Consider the following 16,919-nt stretch of genomic DNA (forward strand, 5'->3'; position numbering starts at 1 on the left):
TTGCTTGGATGACGGACCATAAATCCTCTGGTGCTCTGGAATGACCCTTAAAACACGTCTGCATAAAATATCTTGATTTCCTAACATATATAATGTAAGCATGTCATCGCCAGTATTTTTATTTGAGTAATTTTATTTTTTTGATGGAGGGAACGGGAGAGCATAGGTTTCTCCTGATGCAGGTTATGGTGAAGCCTGCTTCCCTCTCATCCCTCTTTAAGAAAAAATTTCTCAAAACTACACTGACACCAAACACTCGTGAATGCTTGGGGGGCAGTGGAGAGGGTGTGTGGGGTCATTACATCCCAACATAGAGAAGCAAACAGCTTAAAATAGAATATTAGACATCATTATGTTCAAGTTCTCAGTGGCTCAGGCCACTGTTTCTTCCAGCACCTTCTTCCTTTATCCCATATCAGAGTAGCCCAAATCTGTGTCTGTACCTTCTTACAGGGGAATCCTAAAAATCTGTCAGTTTATTATAAAGGCCAATTTCACTGTTTTCTGTTTAAACCTCTCCCTTCTGGGATCTGCCTGAGGTGAGGGTATGGACTTACCTTAAAAATCAGACAAGTTCATTGAGGTTTTTCCCAACAGAGAAAGAGTCTAGTGCGTGGAAGAAGTTTTTTTGTCAGTTTGTTTTCATAGCTATTGGTTCAGTCTGTGAATATATTCGGTCTCCCTACAGCCTGTGCTCCATACACCAGGCAGAGTGACAGTTCTAAACACAAGTTAGATTGTGTCTCCTTTCCTTAAAACTATTCACAGTAAAATCCAGAGTTCTTAATATGGCCTTCAGGGCCCAAAGTGCAGCGTCCCCAGCTGACCTCTGACCGGCCATGACCTTCCCTCTCTGACCGCTGAGTGGCTATGACCTTCCCTCTCTGTGCTCCAGCCACAGTGGCTTCTAGGGACCAGCCAAGCTTCTTACACCTAAGGCCTTCGCAATTCCCTGAGAGCCAGCCTGCAGATTCTCCTCGCTTCTTTCAGGTCTCTGGTTAAATGTCTTGGAATCAGGGAGGCCTGCTTTGAAAAATTGCACCCCTTCACTCTTCCTCTACTCTAACATGTTATTATTAAATCATTTGTATAATTATATGGTTACTTTTGGTTTTCCTGCACTAGAATGAAAGCTCTAAGAGTATAGTTTTGTTACTTTTTTCTGGCTTAGCGCTCTTTCCACATCTCCAGTAATAGTGCCTTGCACTTGGTAAGCCCTTGATAATTACTTACTTATCTATTTATTTATTTATTTTATTGGGGGGTTGCTTTACAATGTGGTGTTGGTTTCTGCTGTACAAAGAAGTGAATCAGCTACATGCATACATATATCCCCTCCCTCTTGGACCTCCCTCCCCTCCACCATCCCACCCATCTAGGTAACCACTGAGCACCGAGCTGAGCTCCCTGTGCTATACAGCAGGTTCCCACTGCTATCTGTTTTACACATGGTAGTGTATATATGTCAATCCCAATATCCCAATTCATCCTACCCCTCTCCTGCCCTGTGTCCACACATTTGTTTTCTATGTCTGCGTCTCTATTTGTGCCCTGCAAATAGGTTTATCTGTACCATTTTTCTAGATTCCACATATATGCGTTAATATACGATATTTGTTTTTCTCTTTCTGACTTACTCTGTATGACAGACTCTAGTTCCATCCACGTCTCTACAAATGACCCAATTTCATTCCTTTTTATGGCTGAGTAATATTCCTTTATACATATGTACCACTGTTAGAACACTCCCTAATACCATACACAAAAATAAACTCAAAATGGGTTAAAGACCTAAATGTAAGACTGGACACTATAAAACTCTTAGAGGAAAACATAGGAAGAACACTCTTTGACATAAATCACAGCAAGATCTTTTTTGACTCACCTCCTAGAATAATGAAAATAGACACAAAAATAAACAAATGGGACCTAATGAAACTTAAAAGCTTTTGCACAGCAAAGAAAACCATAAGCGAGATGAAAGACAACCTCGAAATGCGAGAAAATATTTGCAAACGAAGCAACTGACGAGATTAATCTCCAAAATATACAAACAGCTCATGAAACTCAATATCAAAAAAAAAAAAAAACAACAACCCAATCAAAAAATGGGCGGAAGACCTAAACAGACATTTCTCTAAAGAAGACATACAGATGGCCAAGAGGCACATGAAAAGATGCTCAACATCACTAATTATAAGAGAAATGCAGATCAAAACTACAATGAGGTATCACCTCACACTGGTCGGAATGGCCATCATCAAAAAATCTACAAACAATAAATGCTGGAGAGGGTGTGGAGAAAAGGGAACCCTCTTGCACTGTTGGTGGGAATGTCAAATGATACAGCTACTGTGGAGAAAAGTATGGAGTTACCTTACAAAACTAAAAATAGAGCTACCATACGACCCAGTAATCCCACTACTGGGCATATACCCTGATATGTATTTATTGATTGAATGAATAAATGAGTGAATGTATTTAGCCAACAGATATTTCTTCAGCACCTACATGTGCCAGAGCCTGTGATATTTATCTCTGCAGATTATATTGTGAGAATTAGTTATGCTAAGATCCTCCCTTAAATGCAGTGTTCCCAAATGGAAAGCATTATTATTTCAAATACCCCAGCTCCTCTTTCTTTTTCTCCTGACTTCTAGGTTCCCAAGGGGCCCATTGCTCTATGTCAGGAATTGGTAAACTTCTTCTGTAAAGGGCCAGATGGTAAATATTTTAGGCTTTGTGGGCCATACTTTCTCTGTCTCAACTATTCGACTTGGCTATTGCAGCATGAAGCGGCCATAAGCAAGAGGTAAGGAATGAACATGACTCTGTTCCAACAAAACTTTGGCTCGCAATCTGCTAATCTCTTCTGGAAAGAAAAAAAGCTCTTTCACAAATCAACCCAAAATTTGTTAGGGCACAGTGTGATACCTTTCTTACAGGAATTGCCATTTTAGGGGCTCCTGAGGGAGAAGGCTTCATTTAACACAGACCAGTGACTAGTAGTGGAATTTGAGGGATCAGCAAATTGGCAGAAGGAAGATCACTTTGGGGGAAAAGGAATTTTCCTAGCCAACTTTAAACTGTATTTATTATGCTTGAGTTAGGCCCTGTTCCTCGTTAAGAGGATAGTTAATCTAAAGAGATTTAAAACAGAAAACAAATGGGACAGTAACCAAATCATTCTAACTTCCACTAAGTTCATAGTGGTGTGAAAAGTAAGTGTTCTTTCATGACCAGATTTTAATACATTTACTAGTGATGATCGGTGCCATCTGATAGCTGTAGGTTCTCATTTGCCAGGATTGTTGTACACCTTGTAGGAAGTGTATTTCTAAAGATAAGCCTGGATTACCACCCTGGTGCTGAGAAGCTATATCTCAGGTTCAAGTTCCAAACTGTCTTGTGGTTTATTTTTCCGGGTTTTATTTGCCACCAAAGCTATCTTTGGTGAGCATACTTGTTAACAGTGCTGAATTTCTGGATCTGCAGATTGGCTCAAACCTTTGTAGCCATAGGAGAAATTGTATTAATTTAATTGTTAGGCTATGGGCAATTCAGTGCGTTCCATATATTCGCTTCCTTATGCCAACTCTGTTAATTTCAAACATACTGATATCTGGCTGGGCCAGAACCAGTTTTTGGCTACTCATTATGTATGTGTATATGTGCAGTGTTTCTTTTACAAAAAATACTAAGGAGAAAAAGAGCTGATGAGTCAAAGTATTTCACAAAACTGAGTTTCCACATATAGATTACAGAAAAAATGTGCCTCATTAGTAAGATGCTATTGTATTCTGGTAACCAAAATTAAAAACATATTTAGGAAACATTCCATTGGTTTTTCAGGATTCCAAGTTCAGTCTGGACTATGCATTATTTAAAAAAAAATTTTAGTGTTTATTCTTCTTGAGTGATAATCAACTTTTAACATGATGTTTCCTGATGGAACGTTGAATGGTAATGTCATGCCACTGTATAGATTTGGTTTCTTTGGTTTGATACAGAATGGATCTTCTTATAACAAGGCTGAATGAAAACACATTCAGAAGCTTACATCTAGTAGGAAACAGAGAGACAAGAAAGGCTGTGCAAGGGTGGGTGGCCAGGATGGCAGAGTAGGAAGACCCTGAGCTCACCTCCTTCGCTGGGAACACCAGATTACAACTACTTACAGAGCAACTATCCACGAGAACGACCTGAAGACTAGCAGGAAAGATTTTCCACAACTAAAGATATAAAGAAGGAACCACAATGAGATACGTAGGAGGGAGAGAGACGCACTACAGTCAAGACCCACACCCCTGGGGTGGGTGACCCACAAATGGGAGGGTAATCACAATTGCAGAGGTTTTCCTCAAGGAGTGAGGGGCCTGAGTCCCACATGGGGTCGCCCAGCCTGGGGGTTCTGCTCTGGAAGGATGAGCCCCTAGAACACCTGGCTTTGCATACGGGAGAGCCAGGTGGCTATAGGAAACAGAGACTCTGATCTTAAAGGGCGCACACAAAATCTCGCATGCTCTGAGACCCAGGGTAGAGGCAGAAATTTGAAAGGAGCCTGCGTCAAACTGACTTGCTGATCTTGGAGAACCTCCTGGAGAGGCAGGAGGCAACTGGGACTCCCTTAGGGGATATAGACTCTGGCAGGACCCATTTTTGGGAGCTCATTCTACCACAAGGACACTGGTGCTGACAAACTCCATTTTGGAGTCTTCCCTCTAGCCTATTGGCATCTGGGGCTTACTCACCCAACAGCTGGTGGAAGCTAAGACCCCTACCCCATGCAAAGGCTGCACAGCCAGCAGCCCTGGGACACTGCCTTGCCCACTAGTGGGCTGGCACCAGCCCTGGCCCCATCTGCCACCTTCTAGGCATGCACCCAACTTACTGGAACCTGGCCCCATCCACCAGCAAGTTGGCATCAGCCTCAGACCCTGTGAGCTGCACAGCCAGTGGTGCTGGGACCCAGCCCTGCCCACTAGTGGGCTGGCAGCCACTGCACGAGGCAGGGCCTGGCAACCAACAGGGCTAGGCAGCAGCCCCGCCCACCAGTATACATACAGTAGTTGCCCCCACCACAACAAAAGGGACTATACAACCCACAGAGGGGTCCCCTACGCGTATAGCTCTGATGACCAGAGTGGAGTATGCTGCTGGGCCCCATAGGACATCTCCTACGAAAAGCCACTTCTTCAAGTTTGGGAAACATAACCAACCTACCTATACATAGAAATAAACACAGAGAATTAGGCAAAATGAAGAGACAGAGAAGTATGTTCCAAACAAAAAAACAAGACGAAACCTCATAAAAAGAAGTAAACAAAGAAGAGATAGCAATCTACCCAATAAGGAGTTCAAGGCAATGGTCATAAAGATGCTCAATGAACTGGGGAGAAGAATGGGTGAACACAGTGAGAATTTCAGCAAAGAGTTAGAAAATATAAAGGACAAAACAGCTAAAGAATATGATAAGTGAAATAAAAAATGTACTAGAAGGAATCTACAGTAGATTAGATGATGCAGAGGAATGATCAGTGCTCTGGAAGACAAAATAATAGAAATCATCCAAGCTGAACAGAAAGAGAAAAAAGAATGAAAAGAAATGAAGATAGTTTGAGACTTCTGAGACAACATCAAGTGTACTCCCATTTGCATTGTAGACATCCCAGAAGGAGAGGAGAGAGAGAGAAAGGGGCAGAGAACTTATTTGAAGAAATAATAGCTGAAAACTTTCCTAACCTTGGAAAGGGAACAGACATCCAGGTCCAGGAAGCACTAAGAGTCCTAAACAGGATCAACCCAAAGAAATCCCCACCAAGGCACATTATAATTAAAATGACAAAAATAAGAGAGATTCTTAAAAGCAGCAAGAGAAAAGAAACAAGCAATGTACAAGGGAATATCCATTGAGACCATCAGCTTCCTTTCGACAGAGGGTTTGCAGGCCAGAATGGTAGTTACATTCAAAGTAATGAAAGAACCTACAATCAAGAATACTCTAATCATTCAGTATGATTAGTGGTGGCAAGGCCACCATTCAGATTTGAGGGAGAGATAAAGGGTTTTACAGGTAAGCGAAAGCTAAAAGCGTTCAGCACCACTAAACTGGTTTTACAAGAAATGTTAAAGGGACTTCTCTAAGCAGAGAAGAAAAGGACACAACCAGAAATATGAAAATTATGAAAGGAAAAATCTCATTGGTAAAGGCAAATATTCAGTAAAGGTAGTAAATCAACCACTTATAAAGCTGGTTGAAAGGTTAAAAGACAAAAGTAGTAAAATCATCTATATCGATAATAAGTAGTTAAAGGAAACACAAAGCAAAACGATGTAAAATATGATCAAACACGTTAAACATGGTGGGGTGAGTAAAAATGCTGGGTTGTTAGAATGTGTTCAAACTTAAGAGATCATCAACTTAGAATAATCACGTGTATTTATATGTTGTTATATATGAATGTCCTGGTAACCACAAACCAAAAACCTGTAATAGATACACATACAAAAAAGAGAAAGAAGAAGGAAAACATAGTCAGGGGCTTCCCTGGTGGCGCAGTGGTTGAGAGTCCGCCTGCCGATGCAGGGGACACGGGTTCGTGCCCCGGTCCGGGAGGATCCCACATGCCGCGGAGCGGCTGGGCCCGTGAGCCAAGGCCGCTGAGCCTGCGCGTCCGTAGCCTGTGCTCTGCAATGGGAGAGGCCGCAACAGTGAGAGGCCCGTGTACAGCAAAAAAAAAACCCAAAAAACAAAAAAACATAGTCAGTATACTGTTTGACATTGGTCTTAGCAATATATTTTTTGGATATGTCTCCTCAGGCAAGGGAAACAAAAGCAAAAATAAACAAATGGGACTAAAAAGCTTTGCACGACAAAAGAAACTATCAACAAAACTTAAAGTCAGCCTACTGAATGGGAGAAGATATTTATAAATGATATATTCAATAAGGGGTTAATATCCAAAATATATAAAGAACTCATACAACCCAACATCAAAAAAACCCAAACAACCTGAATAAAAAATGGGCAGAGGACTTGCATCAATTTTTTTCAAAGAAGACATATAGAAGGCCATCAGACACATGAAAAGATGCTCAACATCGCTAATCATCAGGGAAATGCAAATCAAAACCACAATGAGATATCACCTCACACCTGTAAGAATGGCTATCATCAAAAAACCAAACCAAACAAAAAACCAAACAAAAAAACCCCCCAAAAACCCAAACCCCAAAAACAAAGAAACACCAACAAATAAAAAATGTTGGTGAGAATGTGGATTGAATGGAACCCCTGTGCTCTGTTGATGGGATTGTAGATTGGTGCAGTCGCTATGGAAAACCTTATGAAGTTTCCTCAAAAAATTAAAAATAGAACTACTATATAATCCAGAAATTTCAGTCATGGGTATTTGCCTAAAGTGGGTATTTTCCTGAACCCCTATGTTTACTGCAGCATTATTTACAATAGCCAAGTTAGGGAAGCAACCTAAGTGTCCATCAATAGATAAATGGATAAAGAAGATGTGAGATACACACACGTACACACACACACACACACAAATATTCCTTAGCCATAAAAAATTAAATCTTGCCATTTGTGACAGCATGGATGGATCTACAGGGTATTATGCTAACATAAGTCAGACAAATACTGAATGATCTCATATGTGTGTAGTCTAAAAAAAACAAAACATGTCAATTCCAAACTCCCTAACTCTGTACACACTGCTGTATTTAGAATGGATAACCAACAAGGACCTACTGTATAGCACAGAGAACTCTGCTCAGTATTCTGTGACAGCCTAATTGGGAAAAAGAATTTGAAAAAGAATAGATACATGTATATGCATAACTGAATCACTTTGTGGTACACCTGAAGTTAACACAACTTTGTTAATCAACTGTACTCCAATATAAAATAAAAAGTAAACAAAAGAAAACAAACAAACAAAATGAAAAAAAGACTAATGGATACAAAGAACAAATAGGTGACTGCCAGAGGGGAGGGGGGCTGAAGGGTGAGGAAATAGGTGAAGGGGATTAAGAGGTACAAACTTCCAGTTATATAATAAATGAGTCACAGGGATGTAATGTACAGCATGAGGAATATGGTCGATAATATTGTAATAACTTTGTATTGGGACAGATGGTTACTAGACATTGTGGTGATCACTTCATAATGTATGCAAATGTCAAGTAATTATGTAGTACACCTGAAACTAACATAATACTGTACTTCAACTGTATTCCAACTGAAAAAAAAAGGCTGTTCCAGAAAGGAAACTTCATTCTGGAACATTGTCCTGTCCAGTCAGAGAGGGCAAAATGGGGAGAGGTGGAGAGGGCATTTTATGGAAGAAAATTACCTTCTTACCTTAAATAATATTGGTAATGAGTTATTTCAGATAGTTATAACGTTTTCTGTTGGTCTGGGATTTTGTTTTTGGCTTGTTGCATTGTTCCTTACTAGGATAAGAATATTTTCAATATTAGTGTCCGGGAAAGAAATTTCTACATATATCTGGTGATAAGATTACACATATATACACTTCAAATAGGAGTTTATCCATCAGACTGATTACTCGCCACATCTCAAACTGTTGTTATTTCTTCCTCCTCCTCCCTTTTTCCTTCTTCCCCTTCTCCTCTCTTTCTCCTTCTCATTTTTGCTTGAATCTATTATTAAACATAGTGACATTAGACAAATATTTAGTTTTAAAATGAGATTTTATGTAACGAGACAATTCACATATGTGGACATTAAATGCAAAGCCAAACAGTCTGGTTAACATGAACGCATGCCCTTCTCATTTCTAGAATAAGATGTATTTACGTAAAACCCTGATTGTTTTTCCCTTTAAAATCCAGGTAAGCTCTATTATCATAGTATCAGCAGATGGGTTTAATTTGGGTGATTCTGCACTTTGGACCACCTCATGCGTTTTTCTGGGAGCCAAAAATGAGAGTGATTTCATAGAAGGGATTCCATAAATGATACTCATTAGGGTTCTTTAAGAACTTGAATGGATATGCCCAGTTGATAATAAGATTAGAAACTAAGCAATAATCTAACATTATCAAAAACCCTACCAAAACTCTTTTTCATATCTCTGGATATTATGATGTGAGAGCTAAATCAGCTATTTTGACTGACATGTTATTTGGAATATAAATTTAGGGCAGGGTTTTTTTTCTTTTTGCCAAGTCTAATTATGCATATTTCAAATTACACATATTTTAAATAATACAATACTTTTATTTTGATTTAGAGATTTAACAACATTTTCATCTTTATTATTTAATTTGCTAATCATGTTAACCTTCTGAGATGGGCATATTATCCCTGGAATGGCAAGCAGTCCCCAAAGGTTAATCCAATCCCTGGTGAGTGGGAGTGAAATTAGACTTGGAAACCAGACAGAGAATTGACACTCACATGTGACCACTAGATTTTGACTTTGGGCACATGCTGTGTGAATCTGTGAGTTTTACTTCAGAATGAATACGACGTGGTGGCTTCTCTAATCTAGACTTAATCTAATGGAAACATTAGAAATAAGTAAAATATGACATTCCACGTGTGGACAGTCACTTAACATACTACTAAACGTTAAAATTTAAAAAAAAGCTGATATATTATCTTCCTTACTTTAGCAAAACAAAGAAAAATAGTTTCAGTTAAACTTTCCACATTGAAAACTATTTGTGGAATCATGTTGTTGATGTTATGTCTGCAGCTATGCATGGTAGATATTACTTCTGTGCACTGGCATCTGATTCGTACCTTTTCTCTCTGGCCACATGGGCGGGACCGTTCCTTGGGAAGCTAGGTGTGGCGATGTGGCCTGCTATTGCCAATGAAACATGAGGCAAGGGACTGTCTGGGGGGGAAATATTTACGAGTTGGGTGTGTTTGCGTGCGCTCCCTTCCCTTCACTTTGGCAGTTGTGGAGATACATGTTGAGATGGAGATGCCATTACACTGAAGCAGCCAGGAGTACCCAGCCAACACATGGGGACCAGGTGCCCTGGAGAGTACTCTGCACCAGCCATGGGCTCTGTCTGAACAAGAAATAAACTTGTATTGTCTTAAGTCTCTGGAATTTTGGTTACTGTGGCAACCTAGTGTGTCTTGATCAATTAAAAATGAAACTGAGCTAACAGCTTTTTTAATTTCCAAAAGATTCCAGCTGGCAGTGGAGTGCGATTACCCCGTTCAAGCATGCCATTTTCCTTCCACACCACTCTCAAAAACAATATTTTCGAGTAACGTGTGATCATAATATCATAGTTATTGAATAATAAATTTGTAGAGAGTCTGGAATCATGAGGACAAGTTGTTCAAAATGTCTTTTAAATTATATTTTCCAGTGAGGTCAAGCCAATTAGTTTACTTTTGAGAATTAAAAAAAATATCTAACCAACCCATCAATCACATTTTACCATTAATTACCAACAACATCTGTTTTTTTTTTTTTTGCAGTACACGGGCATCTCACTGTTGTGGCCTCTCCCGTTGCAGAGCACAGGCTCCGGATGCGCAGGCCCAGCGGCCATGGCTCACGGGCCCAGCCGCTCCGCGGCATGTGGGATACTCCCAGACCGGGGCACGAACCCGTGTCCCCTGCATTGGCAGGCAGACTCTCAACCACTGCGCCACCAGGGAAGCCCCCAACAACATCTGTTTTAAGGTAACATATATATGTCAGTGAACTAGCTCAAAGCTTATTGACTATATATATAATATACACATATAAAATACATGCGCACGCACACATTTCAGTGTTGAAAGTTATGGTTATTTTATAACTTTTCTTATAATATACAGAGTACTATAGAAACAAATGACCATTTTAGGGGTTTGCTACCTTTCAGAGGTGAGGTAGCAAACTTGATCGTAAGCTCCATGCTGGCAGTGATGATACATATATATATTTCTTCAGCTCTGTATCCCTGAAGCCTATAGTGCCAGGCCTGTAGGTGAGGCTTAGTAAATATTTGTAAATAAATAAACCAATGCCAGGAATTTGAGTGATTGTACCCACAGAAAGTGATAGATGCAGTCACTGCCTACAGGTGACTCTCACCTTTCTAAAGCACCTGGGAAGTGAGATGGCAGAAGAGCCCAATCTATGGTTGGGTTGTTTGTGGAGCGCTGAGGTAAACCTGAGTGGGCGGTATGAAAATCATTGCATTTGGAGTCACAGGATCTGGGTTCACCTTTCTGTTAATCAATTCACTACCTTGGGAAAATTAGTTGACTCCTTTGGGACTCAGTTTTCTTCTAATAGAAGGGGTCTAGTTAACTATCTCACAGGATTTGAAACTTGGGATCTACCTGGAATCCCTTGGAATTATATGCAATTTTGGGGTGAGCATATGTATATATGTGCTTTTCCAGGCTTGAGAGTCAATAGCTTGCCTCATTCTCAAAGGGGTTAATGGGCCCAAAAGATTAACAACAACAGATACAAACCCGATGTTATCAAGCTTCTAAAGCCCAGGGCAGCAAGAGCAGAAGTTGGGACTGAGGGGTTACTTTTATCTCCAAACACCCATTTATCTCATTTTGTATGCTTCGTGGCTAGTTCCAAGGACCAGTTTTAAATGTAGAACAGGAATGTCAGTATAAATCATCAATGATTTGTAGTGTGCATGAGTCTTTACCGATATTTTATTGTGGAGACAGGCAGTGCAATTAGTTCCTTGAGTTGCTTTGGAGACTGATTCAGAGCTGTGTGACCTGAATTAGCTGGGCCCTTAGCACCTGGTCCTCCAAGGCTTCCAGGTTTGGGGCAGCTCGTTTCCTCCCACTCCTAACCAGTTGGCATCTATGCTCACGCTGCCAGCTGCGTGAACCCAGGTGTTCTTCTCCCCTGTCAAGGATGAGCTCGTGCCTGTCCCGTAAAGAGAGAGGTGGATGGAATCCCACGCTAGGAGCAGAGCTCCAGGCCACACCCACCCAGCTCTGCACCAGCCTGTCAGTGTCACAGGCAGCTTCAAGAAAGGGGACCCTGAGGACCCTACTGACCCTGTGACCTGTGACCTCCAACGGGCTCCAAAGTGGCATTTGCTGATGTTTGCCAAGCCTCTTGCCTGAATTAAAAATGTAATCCTGGCAACAAAACTGTGAAGCAGACAACCTTCTGCCTTCTTCAGAAAAGAGGGCTCAGAGTACTTAACTGATTTGTCACAGGTTGTAACTGCAGGGACAGAAAGCAAATGCTAGCTTTCCAACTCATGTCTGGGATCCTCTGCCCTGAAGCCTGGCTCTGTCTTCATTTAATAATTTTGAACCTTTTTCTTTAAGTGTAAAACAGTAATAATGATGTCCATGTCACAAATTGTTGTGGGGATGAGTGCTATGTGTGTAGAAAGGCTTTGTGAAGAAGGGAAAGGCCCATCTCTACATAGGGATTAACCTGCTATCTGTCCCTATCATAGTGGAGTTTATTCCAACAGCCATCTAGGAACAAGAATGGGAACTTGTGGGAATATGAACACTTGGGACAAAGATACAGCTATTAGAAGAAAGGAAAAGGGTGCTTTTATGGGAGGGAGAGGTTTTCAGTTTTTACCTAATTAAAAATCTCACCTAGGCTTGGCACGGATAGGAAACAAGAAGAACATTTCAGTTGCTACCTTGAACTGAAGGCTAACTCTTCCTGCCTTATGCGTATGGGCCTAAGCTCCACTGAGGCAGGAAGACCCCAAGAGCCCCTGACTTGGGTCTAAAAACATTACCTCCTACATGTGGAGCTAACATGGGGGTGGTGGGCAGAGCTGATATTTCCCAAACGCAGGTTTGTCAGTCCCTCCTTTTCCCACTTGAGAAAGCATTTCTGCCACCCTGATTTGGGCTTAACCGTACCTCCTCTTCCACTGGGGGTTAAATTGTATTAAAATCCAAAACAATTTTTTACCACTGTTTCTGCCTGGATCTTTGAGCAGAGCTAAGGCCACAGAGTGCTGACTGGACTGCGAGAGAAAATAGTAAACCTCACTTGACCTCAGAAAAACACTCACTGTCTCCACTTGGATCTGTACGAACAGAGAGGCTAAAATTATGAGAATGTTTCCAGGCTCACTGCCCTGCCCCAGCCCTCTGTATTCCCCTGTCTAGAGTTGAATTGTTCTTAGATTTTTGTGATTTAGAACCAGAGAATTGGCAGGGAGGGTAAATTGGGGGTGGGGGGTGTGGGGAGAAGAGACAGACCATGTGGGCTAGGAGGTGATGAGGGAGAGATTTGGGGCAACTAGAGAATGAGAAGGTGTGAAACAATTTGAGGACCACGAAGAAAGAGATATGAGAAGTGTCGTTATATAATTATTTTAATGTCCTTTTCTGCTAATCCCATCATCTCTATAATTTCTGGATCTGTTTCTATTGTTTGATTTTTCTTCTGTGTGTCATATAGTACTATTTTTTTTTATTATGTAAGTTTCAGGTGTACAACATTGTAATTCGACATCTGTATACACTACAAAGTGATCACCCTCAAAAGTCTAGTTACCATTCGTCACTGTACAGTTGATCCCCTTCACCCCAGTTGACCACCTCCCAGCCCCCTTTCTCTCTGGTAAATGTATTACTGGCATTTTTTGATTGGGTGCCAGACTTTGGGAATTTTATGTCATTGGGTGCTAGCTTTGGTTATATTCCTTTCAATGGTGTCAGACTTTGTTCTTGTATGAAGTTAAGTTACTTAAAATAAGTGTGACCCCATGCCGTGGAGCGGCTGTGCCCGTGAGCCATGGCCGCTGAGCCTGTGCGTCCGGAGCCTGTGCTCCGCAACGGGAGAGGTCACAACAGTGAGAGGCCCGCGTACCGCAAAAAAAAAAAAAAAAAAAAAAAAAAAAAAAAAAGTGTGATCCTTTGGAGGCTTGCTTTTAACCATTACTAGGGCAGACCAAAAGCTGTATTTAGTCTAGGTATAATTTAGTTTCACTACTGAGGTGATACCTTTCTGAAGGCTTTACACAATACCTTGCCTATTAGGACATCTTTCCATTCTGGCTGGTGGGAACACGAAATATTCCCAGCCCTGTGTGAGTTCAAGGAATCGTTTGGTCTATTGGTTCTTTGCCTGGCCTGGGGCAGTTTTGTTTCATGCATGCTGAAATAGTCACATTGTAATTGTCAAGATTGGAATAGACCCCTCTGCATTCTCTCTTTGCAGCTCTCTTGTCTTTGGGGTGCTTCTCCTACACACTCTAGCTTCCTTGGCCTCCCTATATTTTAATCTCTGTCTCCCCAGTCCAGTGATACCATTGATCTCTGTCTGGGTCACACATGCTCTGTGCTGCAGCCTGGAACTTCTTCTAGGACTTATCTGTTTCTCTTTTCCCAGGGATCAAGTCTCATGACGCCTGTTGTCCAATGTCTGAAAATCATTTTTTTCCATATATTTTGTTTGGTCTTCTAGTTGTTTAAGGTGGAAGGGTAAACTGGTCCCTGTTACTCCGTCTTGGCAGGAAGTGACAGTTCCTGACATGTTGATTTCTGATTGATGTCTAAGAGTAATGTGTTTCTTCACAAATATTTTAAGAATTTGTTTCTTAAACAAAGGCCTGCCATGAAAATAACCTGTTTTCTGTTTCTTTCCAGGTCTAAACTACCCACAGTGAAACATTTTCCTTCTCACTGAGTTGAGTAATTATTATTATTTTTTTTTTAAAGAATGAGGTTTTAGGAAGATCTGCAGAAAAGCAGATTGAAAGAGTAGAAATTCAATCTGACAGTTGTTGGCTTCTTGAAACAATTACCTCTAACAAATAATTTGTTTTCACTGCAGAGTAGTTTTTCCTGCAAGATCTACATTTGTTATAAAATGTATTAATGAACAAATGCAGGCCCCTTATATACCTCTTAGTTTATCCAAATATTGCCCTCCTGTGTTATTACACTCTATTAACAAGAAACAACCTAACCTGTCAAATGTGAAATCATTTTCATTTTACGTCTTCGCTGACTATGAAAGAACTGAAATGAACTGTCAATTACAAACCAACAGCTTTCTAATTACTGTAGTCCCATGTAATAGTTATTTGTACCAGTAATTCCACCTCTTGTTGAGTCTAGCATGAGGAGCAATAGAGTGACAGATTCTGAAGCAGCAATTTCTGTCCAAGATGCCAACATTGCAGGTGTATGTTCTGAAACTGGAATGAATCATCACTAAAGATTGAAGCTTAAAGCACATCCCTATGAAACATTTCTTTTTCTATTGAGCCATTTTAGAAACAAATTTCATGGAATCCAATCTTTCTGCCCTGATTAGTTTTATACAGAAATTTCAGAGTGAAAAATTCACTTTTGATATAGTTTTGAAGAAATTTCAGATTAGAAAGAGATTATAATTTCACTGAGAAATGAGGACAAAGGAAGGCTTTATGGGCCAGACACACAAAACTGTCCTTCATTTACTTGTCATATGTGTATTGAGGGGTCCCCTGAATTTGAGTCACAGTGCTGACACTGGGGAATTAAAACAAAGAAACAAACCAACCTTACTTTCTCAAAGAAAAGTGACTATTTTGAATTTCATGCCATCGGAGTTATTTAATATTAAACAGTATTCTTTTCTCCATTGATTTATAGAACACCATGGAACAGAGGGTAATTCTTCATTCTATGACAAAAATTGATCTTCAAGGTTTTGTTTTCAACTACCACTGCTACATTAATTTTTTAAAAAAATCTCTACAAGAAGAAGAATTCTTTTCCGTTAGCCACGCTTGTAAAAAATTTAGGGCTACTTTTAGTGTTCAAATAAAAGCTGCATTGTGTAACAATACTTTTTAGATTTTCAATTAAGGTACTAGGGGTCCTTGCCTATTGTTTGGCAGGGTTCTGCTGGGTTGTGTTAAGTTCAGTTTCTATATTGTCCTTAAGTTCTCGGATCTTGATCTCATCTCTGACAGCCTGGTTTGGACCTAGACTCCGTTTCTCTGGCTTTCTGTCTGCTTGACTGTTCCAGTTTGAGTCCTAGCTCAATTAAACTCTTTTGGCTCTTGGACCTTCTGCATCACTTCCCAGTCGATGGTTTGCTCACTCCTGGCACAGAATTTTCTTTGGATGACTATCCTGGTGGTGACTCATTCTCCTACTCCACCCACCACGGGGTCTTTGGCACAAGCCTGAGAAAATATAGCTGTGCATCTAGAGGTAGTCTGCAGATATGACCAGGTAAATGTCTGTAGCTACTTTCTTCCAAAAGGGGTTTGCTACTTACAATAATTTTTTTTAACATCTTTATTGGAGTATAATTTTTTTACAATGTTGTGTTAGTTTCTGCTGTATAACAGTGAATCAGCTATATGCACATGTATATCCTCATATCCCCTCCCTCTTGTGTCTCCCTCCCTCCCACCCTCCCTATCCCACCCCTCTAGGTAGACACAAAGCACTGAGCTGATCTCCCTGTGCTATGCGGCTGCTTCCCACTAGCTCTCTATTTTACATTTGGTAGTGTATATATGTCCATGCCACTCTCTTACTTTGTCCCAACTTACCCTTCCCCCTCCCTGTGTCCTCAAGTCCATTCTCTACGTCTCTGTCTTTATTCCTGTCCTTGACCATATTCTTTTAATATCACACCTATCCCTGCATTGGGAGCACAAACTCTTAGCCACTGGACCACCAGGGAAGTCCCTTGTGATGAGAACTTTTAAGATTTACTCTCTTAGCAATTTTCAAATATGCAGTACAATAGTAGCCACCATGCTGTACATTACATCCCCATGACTTATTTTTTATAACTGGAAGTTTGTAACTTTGACTCCCTTAACCCTTTTCTTTCACCCTCCACCCTTGCCTCAGACAACCACCAATCTGTTCTCTGTATCTATGAGTGTTTTTTTATTCAAGTATAGTTGATTTATAACGTTGTGTTAATTTCTGCTGTACAGCAGTG

General features: G+C 40.6%; 1 long non-coding RNA gene across 1 annotated transcript; it reads left to right on the plus strand.

Moving 5' to 3' along the window:
- Positions 1-2,659: 2,659 nt before the first annotated feature.
- Positions 2,660-15,739, plus strand: LOC132421059 (uncharacterized). Its single transcript, XR_009518491.1, has 4 exons — positions 2,660-2,724; positions 10,487-10,694; positions 14,612-14,651; positions 15,605-15,739. It is a non-coding gene; the product is annotated as an uncharacterized lncRNA (long non-coding RNA).
- Positions 15,740-16,919: the final 1,180 nt, after the last annotated feature.

The sequence above is a fragment of the Delphinus delphis genome, chromosome 1 (genome assembly GCF_949987515.2).
Source record: "Delphinus delphis chromosome 1, mDelDel1.2, whole genome shotgun sequence".
Taxonomy (NCBI): domain Eukaryota; kingdom Metazoa; phylum Chordata; class Mammalia; order Artiodactyla; family Delphinidae; genus Delphinus; species Delphinus delphis.